Source organism: Papio anubis, chromosome 14 (assembly GCF_008728515.1).
Source record: "Papio anubis isolate 15944 chromosome 14, Panubis1.0, whole genome shotgun sequence".
NCBI lineage: Eukaryota > Metazoa > Chordata > Mammalia > Primates > Cercopithecidae > Papio > Papio anubis.
The window spans coordinates 29,477,888-29,489,984 of record NC_044989.1 but is presented as its reverse complement, the minus strand read 5'-3'; the positions used below and the strand labels follow the sequence as shown (position 1 = coordinate 29,489,984).

At 33.7% G+C, this 12,097-nt stretch overlaps 1 protein-coding gene across 1 annotated transcript in view; it reads left to right on the top strand.

Moving 5' to 3' along the window:
• The window catches only part of ALK (ALK receptor tyrosine kinase), a 749,759-nt gene that overhangs the window by 248,965 nt on the left and 488,697 nt on the right, over positions 1 to 12,097 (top strand). The gene's annotated exons all lie outside the window — the stretch shown is intronic.

Sequence of the window (12,097 nt, the reverse complement as noted above, 5' to 3'; positions counted from 1 at the left end):
CTCTTCCTCTTCCCTCCTCAATCTCTTTGCCCTCGAAAGCCTGAAGTATTCTTCCTATCAACAACTCTGGAAATGGAATAGGCAGAACCAGCAAGATTGGCTGACATACAGAACGAATGGGCTGGCCCTACTAATAAAAACAAATTCAGACACCTGTTGGTCTTTTGTGTGATGCATATTTAAGGACAAATTTAAGAAACATTGCTTTCTAGAGAAACAAGCTTAATTGTCTAAATTAATAAGAGAGGTGAATTCCAGAAGCCTGTGAGAATGAAGAAAGTATTACATTGAGTAATATTTTTTAAGTAAACTGGATCAACTGGGTTCTGTGCTCCTGAGATCAAAGACAGGATGAAAACTCAGTGTCCTTTGGAAGGAAATCAGGTGTCCAGGTGGAGTGAAATAAAGATGAGGTTGAGGGGGAAAGGGGCAATGTGCATGTCCAATGGGGTTGTAGGTGAAAGTGATCATCTCAGAGGGAAGTAGGATGGGGCTGGGATAGGGCAAGAACTACTCTACTAGTCTGAGGTTCCATTTATGACTGCATATATTCCCAATGGAGATGGGACAGAGTCTGAGGTAGCCACAGCCTTTTAGCCAGTCCTAAGGTTGTGTATATGCAGAGCAGACACGCAAGAACTCAACAGCCTGAACATTAAACTGCATTCCTCCTCCAAATTTTTAAGACCTGACATACACAAAAATAAGAAAAGAAATGCATTATCTTACCTATACACAGATCTATTGACAGATGACAGAAGTCTTACTGACTTAAGGAGTATAAGAACATCATCTATAAAAACATTTGCCAGTCACTAAGGAACTACCCATAGAAATCCAGGCTTAAAAATCAAAACAGCTGGGTATGGCGGCACATGCCTGTAGTCCCAGCTACTCGAGCGGCTGAGGCAGAAAGGATGCTTACACCCAGGAGATCTAAGCTGTAGTGTGCTATGCTGATAAGTGTCTGCACTGAGTTTGGCATCAATATGGTGACCTCCCAGGAGCAAGGGACTACCAGGTTGCCTAAAGAAGGATGAACTGGATGGGTTGTAAACAAAGCAGGTCAAAACTACTTTGCTGATCAGTAGTGAGATCATGCCTATGAATAGCCCCTGCACTCCAGCCTGGGCAACATAGCAAGACCCCATCTCTTTTTTATTAAAAAAGTAAAAATAAAAATATGCACCAGAAAAAGAATCAACAGAGACATCAGCCTCCACACACCGTGGGGAAGACAGACTTCACAGATAGAACCCAGCCAACATACTAAATGAAGAAACAAAACTAACAAAGATAGCAAAATAAAACAACTATAAGAACAAGAAAAGAACCTGTGGCCGTCTTCAGGGGGAAATATCAGAATCCAGAATTGCTGTAATATATTATCCAAAATGTTCAGTTTTAGCAAAAATGAGAATATATGCAAAGAAATAATACAATATGACTCATAAGAAAACAAAAAGCTAACAGAAACTTTCTGAATGTCCTTAAATATTGAATTTAGAAAACAAAACCTTAAAAGTAGCTATTGTGAATATATTCAATTAAAAACAACAAAAAAGTTTAAAGAAGTAAAGAACAGCATGACAACAATGAGCAATAATAACCAAAAAAAATGAGAATTTGACGGGACAGATAAAAATCTTTTAAAAAGAAACCGAAATGGAAAATCTTGAGTTGGAAAATGCAGTAACTAAAATGGAGAATTCACTAGTCCAGCTAAACAGCAGATTTAAGAAGCAGAAGAAATAAAATGTGAAGACAAGCCAGTATAAATTTTTCAACCTGAAGAACAGAGAGAGAAATGTTTTAAGAAAAATGTTCAGATCCTAAGAAACCCCTGGGACAACATCAAGTGTTATATGTGTTTAATAGAAGTCCTGTAAGAGAGAAAAGAAAAGGGGGGAAAAATTTTTTTGAAGAAATAATGGCCTAAAACTTGCCAAATTTGGTGAAAGAAAAATCAGTTTACACATCCAAGTGCCTCAGAAAATCCCAACTTGAATAAATACGATGAGATCTACATCTAGACATATAATCATCATATTGTTAAGTGCCACCAAAGATCTTAAAGCAGCAAGAGCAAAATAGCATATCATGTACAGGGAATATTGAAATGATTAATGGCTGACTTCTTATTTGAAACACTAAAGACTAAAAGACAGTGGAATACATATTCTAACATGTTGAAAGATAAGAAAAATATCAACAAGATTTTGATATCAAGCAAAACTAACCTTTAAAAATAAAGACAAAACAAATAATTCCCAGAAAAACAAAGACAGAGAATTTGTTGCCAGCTGACCTGCTTTACAATAAATACTAAAGGAAGTCTTTCAGGCTGAAATGAATAATACCAGGGGCTAACCTGAATCCATGGGGAGAAATAAAGAGTACCAGAAATGGTAAACGTATGGGTTAATATAAAAGGCTCAAACAACCTTTTTCTTATTCTCTTAACATCTTAAAAGACATAAAATTATATAAATCTGCAATTATAACACTATATTGTTGGGTTGATAACATATATAGATGTATATAGGACAATAACAGCACAAAAAATGGAGAAAAAATAAAATTATATTGGAGCAAAATTTCTATATTTTAGTAAAATTAAGTAATATTAATCTGAAGTAGACTGTGATAAACTAAGATGCATGTTGTAATTTTTAGAGCAATCACTAGGAAAATAACTCCAAAATGTAAGAAAAAGAAACAGAGAGAAAAGAAAGAAAAAGCAAGGAAGAAACAAAGGAAAAAATGAAAGAAAAGAAATAAGCGATTTCAAATGGTACACTCAAAAGTATTCAGTGTTGAAAAAACAAGGAAGAAAGATAGGAACAAAAAACACAGGAGATCAGAGACTGTCGGACTACATGAAAAGGAAGATGAAATATATGTTTTCTAGAAGAGGGACACTTTAGACTCAAATACTCAAATAGATTGAAAGCAAAAGGATAGGAAAAGAGATATCATGCAAACAATTAACCAAAAGAAAGCTGGAGTGCTTGTATTAACATCAGATAAAATTAAGACAAAAAATATACCAGAAATACATTTTATAATGATAAAAATGTCAATTCACCAGGAAGAGATAACAATTATAAATGTATGTGCATCAAACAACAGGGTCTCAAAACACATGAAGCAAAACTGTCAGAACTGAAAGGGAAGGCAAGACAATTCAACAATTATAGTTGGAGATTTCAATAACTTCCAATAGTAGAACAACTGGATAAAGAAGGATATAGAAGATTTGAGCGATAATATCAACCAACTCAACCTAACTGACAAATAGGCACCTTTCCACCTAATGACTACATAATACAATCCTTTCAAGTATACGGAGAACTTTCTTCAATATAGACCATATGGTAGGCCATAAAGCAAGTCATAAATTTATATGGATTAAAATTATACCAATAAAAATTAGTATTATATAAGTAAAATTAATTAAATTTAAATTTAATTAAAATTAACATTATGCAAGTAAAATTTAAAAAGTATATCCTCCAATCACAATAAAACAAATTAAAAGTTGGCCACTGAAAGAAATCTGAGAAATCCCTGAATATTAGGAAACTAAGTAATGAACTTCTAAATAAACATCAAAGAAAAAATCAATCACATGGGAAATAGAAAATATTTCACCTGAATGAAAATTAATATAAAACATATTAAAACTTATGAGATGAAATTTAAAAGTGCTCAGAGGAAAAAAAGTATAGCTTTGAATGCCTATATTAGAAAAAGAGTAAAGTCTCAAATCTATAACCTAAGTTTGTACTTTAAGAAATTAGAAAAATCAATAAAAACATGCAATGTAAACAAACATGCAGAAGAAAGGAAATAAAGATTGAGTAGAAATCCATGAAATAAAAAAGCAATAGTAAGAATCATTGAAACCAAAAATTGGTTATTTGAAAAGAATAACAAAATTGATAAACCTTTTATTAGATTAATCAAGTAAAAGAGAAGACACGTTACTAATTCAGGAATAAATGAGGGACCATCACTCTTGACCCTAAAGAATTTAAAAGATTGTAAGGGAAACTAAACATCCTTTTGCCAATATATGACAACTTAGATATGACAATATATGACAACTTAGATAAAATGGATAAATTTCTAGAGATACACAAATTCCCAGAACCAATTCAGGAAGAAATACTAAAATCTGAATAGACTTATAACAAGTAAAGACTTGAATTAGTAATTAAAAATCTACCCCAAAGGAAAAGTCCAGACCCAGATGCCTTCATTGAGGAATTCTACCAAATACTTGAAGAAGAAATTATTCCAATTCTTGACATATTCTTTTAGAAATAAGGGAATGAATACTTCCCAACTCATTCTGTGAGGCCACTCACTATTCCCCTGATCTTAAGTCTAGGAAAACAGATGTGACAAGGAAAGAAAATCCCTGATCAATATACCTCATAAAAGATGGGTGCAAAAATTCTTAACAAAATATTACAAACCATATTTAACAATGTATGAAAAGGATGATACACTATAACCAAGTGGAATTTATTTAGGATTGCAAGGTTGGTTTAATATCCCAAAAACAATTGATGTAATGCATCATGTTAACAGGATAAAGTACATAGGCCATTTGGCTACCTCAATAAACACAGAAAAGGCAGTTGATAAAATCCAACATCCACTCATGATCAAATTTCTCTGTGTACTAGGAATAGAAGGGAATTTCCTTAACCTAATAAAGAGCACCTGTGAAAAACCCATACCTAACAAACAATATATTTAATAATGAAAGACAAAACTTTTCTCCAAGATTAAGAATAAGGGAAAAATATTTGTTTTCATCACTTATAGTGACTGAACCTAGCCAATACATAGGAATGGAAAGGGACGGGAGGGGAGAAGGAATGGGGGAGGGGAGAGGGAAGGAAGGAGAGAAGGAGAAAGGAAGGGAGGAAGGAAGGAGGGAAGGAGGGAGGGGGCCAAAAACATGCAGATATAGAGATTGGAAAGGATAAAATAAAGAGGGAGGGAGGGAACCGAAAACATGCAGATATACAGATTGAAAAGGATAAAATAAAATTGCCTTTATTAGCAGATAAGATGATTTTTAGGTAGAAAATCCAAAAGTCACAAAAGAATGAAAACTAATTTAACAAACAAATGAATTTACCAAGGCCACAGATACAAAATCAATATTAAAAAATTAACTGTATTTCTATGTTCTAACAACAATTTCCAAAAGGGAATTAAGAAAGCAATTCTACTGACAAGATCATCAAAAAGAAGAAAATAATTAGAAAAAAATTTAACAAAACAAGTGCAAACTGTGTATGCTAAAAATTGCAGATTGCTGAAATTAAAGATAATATAACTTTAAAAAGAGACATTCTATTTTTGGAATTTAAAATATCAATAGCTTCAAGATGGCATTTATCCCCATGTTGATCAATAAGCTTAATGTAATTGCTATCAAAATTCCAGCAGGCTTTTTCATTTTGTAACTTAAAATTTATATGGAAAAGACCTGCAACAGACACAATATTTTTTCAAGGAACAAATTTGGAGAACTTCTACTACCTGATTTCAAAACTTACTGTAAAGCCAAAGTAATGAAAACAGTGTGATGTTAAAGAAAGGAGGGGCTTATATATCAATGGAACAGAATTGAGAGTCCAGAAATACATTTTTAATTTATAATCAACAGATTTTTGACAAAGGTACCTGAGGTAAAAGAAATGGTTCTGGAATAATTGGATATTCATATACAAAAAAAATGAACTTAAACTATGACCTCACACCATACACAAAAATTAACTCAAAATGTAAGAGCCAAAACTATACAAGTTTCTACCCAAGAAAATGAAAATGGCAGAACATCTTTGTGACCTTGGGTGGGGAAAAACGTTTTTAGGTATGACACTAAAATCACAATGAATAAAAGACATTGATAAATTGTGCTTCGTCAAAATTTAAAACTTTTGTGTTCTAAAAGACACCATTAGGAAAATGAAAAGTCAAGCCACAAGACTGGGAGAAAAATTTGTCAATCATAAATTGCATACAAAATTGTATCCATAATATATAAACAACTCTTACAAATCAATAATAAGACTAAAATCTGAATTAAAAAATAAGATTCAGGCCAGGTGTCACAAATCACACCTGTAATCCCAGCAGTTTGGGAGGCCAATGGGGAGGATTGCTTCATGCCACGAGTTCAAGACCAGTCTGGTCAATATAGAGGGACCCCATCTCTACAAAAAAAATTTTAAAAATAAGATTTATAAAACTTACCTCAAGGGGATTTAATAAGAATTAAACAAAGTAATGCACTAAATGTCACATTGGCACAATGTTTGCTACACAGGAAATAATCAATAATAAACAGCAGCAATAGGTATACTCAGAAAGGTATACTCATTATTTTGTAAATAAACAAACTGAGCTGCAAAGAAGGTAAAGAATTGTCTAAAGACATACAGCATGTAAGCAGCAGTACGGACCAGCTATAACTTTCAGTATCTAAGAAAAAAAAAATTTCACAGGTGATTTTCACACTGGATGAGGGAAAGATGTTCCCCTGGGCCATCCCATCCTTCAAGGTAATGAGGGCTGGGACCTCCCCCTGGTCTCTGTCCCATCAGGTTTTGCTGGTAGGGAAGGCTGGGGGCAAAGGAAAAGGGAGAAGCAGGCTGCCTTTAAGAGGAAACTCTCAGGATCTCAGTTATCCCTCTTTCCCTCACTTGATTTTCAATAACTGTTTAAATGTTATTACAGTTCACTGTCATAATTATGTGGAATGGGGAAAAAATGAATCTGCTTTAAATGTCCATCAACAGCCAACTGGCCAAATTAATTAGGATTGATCCATAACAAATTTAATTACAAAAGCAATGAATATTTTAAAAATTTTTAATAAATATTATATATGCTAACATGGAAAAATATTGATATATTCAAATGAAAATGTAGGTTGTTAAACAGTATGCATATTATAGCCTCATTTTGGTTTATGTGTAATTTAGGTGTAGAAAATGTTCTTGAAGCATATACACCAAACTATTATTGTCAGTTACTTTTGGAGAGTAGAATTTTGGTTGGGAAACTAGGAGGAGAATACATTTTTGTATCATTAGAATTTTTTACATATTTATTTTTTAATTGAAAACTAAAAAAATAACATTTAAAAATATTTATATCTAAAAATGCTTATTTACTTTCTATTAAGAAAAGGGGACTTCCAGTTTGAAAATGGTGATGTAGAAGCAAGGTGGTTTTAGTCCCCCACCCTTTAGAAAATCAAAACCAAAGCATTGAGATTTTCACTAGCAACACTTGAAATTCAAACATGAGGATCAGACAGGACCACAGAGAAGTGAAAATATTCTAAGCAAATGGTAGGAGAATCAGACTTTCGCATCTGTGACACCCCCACCCCACAATCTTCCTGGCAACAAGTTCACAGAAAATCTTTCCTCATTCACAATTTCACACTGGAAAAACTGAAATTGAGGTAGTCAGCCAGCTTTTCCATCTTCTTAGGGGCTTCTTGGCAGGAGATCTGTCCTTCCCTTAATGCACAGGAAGCATTGTGATGGCCTAAAGGGAAAAATATCCCTAAGGATGGGCATAGGCAAAGGTGGAAGGCAGGACTGCCATCTCCAGCCATGAAAACTCTGCTCTGTAACTCAGCCAAAGGAGATGCCAGATCAATGTGGCTATTCAGCAGCATCATGTTTAGAAGGCACATTTCACAGGTTCCTTGGCACAAACCGCTAGCTAGCCTTCCCACACTACTGGGTAGTCCCTTTGGGATCTCCCCCAGTTGGAGCAGGCAGCACTGTGGCTATTTATTAGCACAGAGGTGAACCTGGGCTTCAGGTGCTACCTAAAACCAAAAAGGAGGCAGCAACCTAGAGGTAAAAATTTGCTAAGCAAATATATCCAATAAAAAACAAAACAAACCAGAGAGAGAAAACTAGAATAAATAGCTAATCTTTCAGTGCAAAGGTATAAACATACACCAACAAGAATCAACAGTTAACAGGGAACTATGACCTCCTAAAAGAACAAAGCAACAATCCAGTGGCTGACCCTAACAAAGTGGTTATTTGTGAACTCCCTGACCAAGAATTAAAAATAGCATTTTAAAGGAAACTTAGTGATCTCCAAGGTAACACAGAAAAGCAAATCAAAATTTTATCAGAGAAATTTAACAAAAAGATTGAAATAATTTTTAAAAATAAAACAAATCTTAGAACTGAGAAATACATTTGCTGAAGTGAAGAACTCATTAGAGGCTCTCAACAGAAAAATGGGCCAAGCAAAGGAAAAATCAGTGAGCTCAAAGACTGGCTATATGAAAATACACAGTCAAAGAAAAAAGAACAAAAAGAAATGAGGATTGCCTGTAAGATACAGAAAATTATCTCCAAACACCAAATCTAAGAATTATTGGTGTTCAAGAAGGAGCCAAGGAAGAGCAAGGGGTATAAAGCTTATTTGAAGAAATAATAGCAGAAAACTTCCTCAAACTTGAGAAATATACAAGTCCAAGAAGTTCTAAGAACACCAGAATCAACCCAAATAAGACCACACCAAGGTATATAATAACCAAACTCTCAAAGTTCAGAAACAAAGAGAGGATGCTACAGGCATCAATTAAAAAAAAAAAGTGAAATAACATATAAAGGCACTCCAATTCATCTGGTAACAGACTTCTCAACAGACTTCTAAGTAGGCCAGGAGGGAGTGGAATGATATTTTCAAAGTGCCCAAAGAAAAAATAAAAATCTGCCATCCAAGAATACTGTGCTCAGCAAATTATTCTTCAACTATGAAGGAAAGCTAGTCTTTCCCAGACAAATAAAAGCTGAGAAACTTCATGACAACCACACTCTTCTTAAAAGAAATGCTAAAGGTGGTTCTTCAATCTGAAAGAAATAAAAAACACTAACATGCAAAAAAAAAAAAAAAAAAAAATTCAAAGTGAAAAACCCACTAGTAAAATTAAGCACACAAATAAACCCTTAATACTCTATTGTAATTATGGCATGCAGTTCACTTATAACTCTAATATGAAGCCCAAAAGACAAATCTGTCAAAAACAATAAAAACTACAGCAACCTGTTGAGAGGAGGTAATATAAAAATTTATAAATTGAGACAACTAAAAGTCAACATGTGGTGGATATGGAGTTAAAGTATAGAATTTTTTTTAGTTTTTTTTTTGCCTTTGTTTTTATTTCTTTATTTGTGATCTAAGATAAGCTATCTTTTTAAAATAACTTCTAAAAAAAGATGTTTTTGTAAGCCTATGGTAATCACAATGTAAAAACCTGTAGTAGAATCACTAAAAATAAAAAGCAACAAATTAAAACATACTACCAGAGAAAATCACTTAACCACAAAGGGAAATGGTAAGAAAGGGAGGATCTTAAAACAGCCAGAAAGCAGAAAATAAAATGACGGTACTAAGTTCTTATTATCAATAAGAACACTAAATGTAAATGGTCTCAATTCTCTAATTAAAAGGCATAGAGTGGCTGAATGGATAAAGAAACAAGATTCAGCTATATGCTGCCTTCAATAACCCCACTTCACCTACAAAAGACACATATAGACTGAAAGTAAAGGAGTGAAAAAAGATATTCCATGCAACTGGAATCCAAAAAAGGACAGGAGTAAGCTATACTTATATCATGTAAAATAGACTACAAATCTAAGATCATAAAAAGAGACAAATAAGTTACTATAGAAAATAAACAGGTCAAATTCAAGAAGAGGATATAGTAACTATAAATATCTATGCAGCTAATATCAGAGCTCCCAAGTATATAAAGCAAACACTAATAGATCTAAAGGAAGAGATAGACTACAATCCAGTAATAGTAAGAGACTTTAACACCCCACTTTTAGTAATGGACAGATCATCCAGACAGAAAATCAACAGAGAAATAACAGTGTATCTCAGAAATACAAAGAATTTTTAGAGACTATTATGAACAACTATATGCCAGCAAACTGGAAAATCTGAAAGAAATGGATACATTCTTGGACACATACAATCTACCAAGATGGAAACATGCAGAAATAAAAAGCTTCAACAAACCAATAATGAGTAATGAGATTGAAGCCATAACAAAAACTCTCCTTTCAAAGAAAAGTTCAGGACCTGATGATTTTCCTGCTGTCATGTAACAAACATTTAGAGAAGAATTAATACCAGTTTTACTCAAACTCTTCAAAAAAATTGAAGAGGAGGGAATACTTCCACATTTATTCTACGAGGTTAGCATTACCCCGATAGCAGAACCAGATAAGGATGCAAGAAAAGAGAACTACAGGCAAATATCCCTGGATGAACATATATGCAAAAATTCTTAACAAAATATAGGCAAATCTAATTCAACAACACATTGAAAAGATTATTCACCATGACCAAGTGGGATTTATCCCAGAGATACAAGGATGGTTCAACATACACAAATCAACAACATATCTGACACCTAGAAAAACCTGAGGACTCCACCAAAAAAGCATTTGATAAAATTTAATGTCTCTTTATGACAAAAATCCTCATCAAAGTGGAGATAAGAGAAACATACTTCAAAATAACAAATGCCATACATGAGAAACCCACAGCTAACATTGTACTGAATAGGGAAAAATTAAAGCCTTTCCTCTAAGGAGTGGAACAAGGTTAAGGATGCCCAGTTTCACCAGTTGTATTTAGCATAACACTGGAAGTCCTGGCCAGAGTAATTTATTCACAGAAAAAAATAAAGGGCACCAAAACTCGAATCAGTATAGCCACTATGGAGAACAGTATGAAGTTCCCTAAAAAAACTGAAAATAGAACTACTACACAATCCAGCAATTCAACTACTGGGTGTATATCCAAAACAAAGGAAATGAATATATTTAAAAGACATCTGCACTCTCATGTTCATTGCAACACTATTCACAATAGTCAAAATATGGTATCAACCTAAGTGCCCATCAATGGATAAAGAAAATGTGTTACTTATACACAATGGAATACTATTCAGTCACAAGAAAGAATAAAATCCTGCCATTTGCAGCAACATGAATGGAACTGAAGATCATTATGTTGACTGAAATAAGCCAGACACAGAAAGACAACTATTGCATGTTCTCATTTCTATGTGGGAGCTTAAAAAGTGAATCTCATGAAGATAGAGAGTAGACTGGTGGTTACCAGAGGCTGGGAAAGCTAGGAGAAGGGGGTGAAGGGGAAGAATATATACACATAAAAAACTACATTACATATATAGTTATTACCACTTAACTGTATACTTAAAATAGTAAAGATGGTACATTTTATATGTATGTTTTACCTTAAAATTTTTTTTTTTTTTAATTACTTGCTTAAAGTCACATGGCTAGTTAATGGCATGCTCAAGACTGGAGCTCAGATCTGCGTCTTCAGCACACCATCCTCTTTCAGAATAGTCCTGGATGAGAAATTAGGAAGTTCTTCTGGAGCATAAGGTCATACATGAATCATTGATTCAATTATCAAAAGAGGTCTCGGAATCTCGTGTTTGGGAGACACTGAGTAATGAGTACTGGTCTAAAATGGTTTAGAAAGGAGATGAGAGCCTTGAGGAGATACAGGGGCATTGATCAAGTGACTCCTGGGAGCTCCTTTCTTATTTTATGATTCAAGAGAGTAAGAAAATACCATTTTGTTGATAGTTTCAAATTAGGTAGCACATTTTCAAAGCAGTGGGGAGAAAAAAAAGGATTCTAGAAACGACCATCTAGTAATTCAATCCCTGTTAATATAGTGGAACAAATATTAAGAGGAAAAAAATACTATCTAGGATAATGGAATTATGAGCAATAAGCATTATGGGTTTTAAAAGAACAAATCATGCCAGACAAAGTTGATTGCTTTTTTGATTAGTAGACTAAGGGAATAGAGTAGATGTAATATATCTTGATTTCAGCAAAAGGTTTGATAGTGTCTCATGAAATTTTACTCAGGAAATTAATTGAAAATGGCCTAGAGATGAGCACTGTTGTGTGAACTTCGGCACGGTGGCAGGACAGCAGAAGGGAATGAGAAACATCCATGCGTCAGA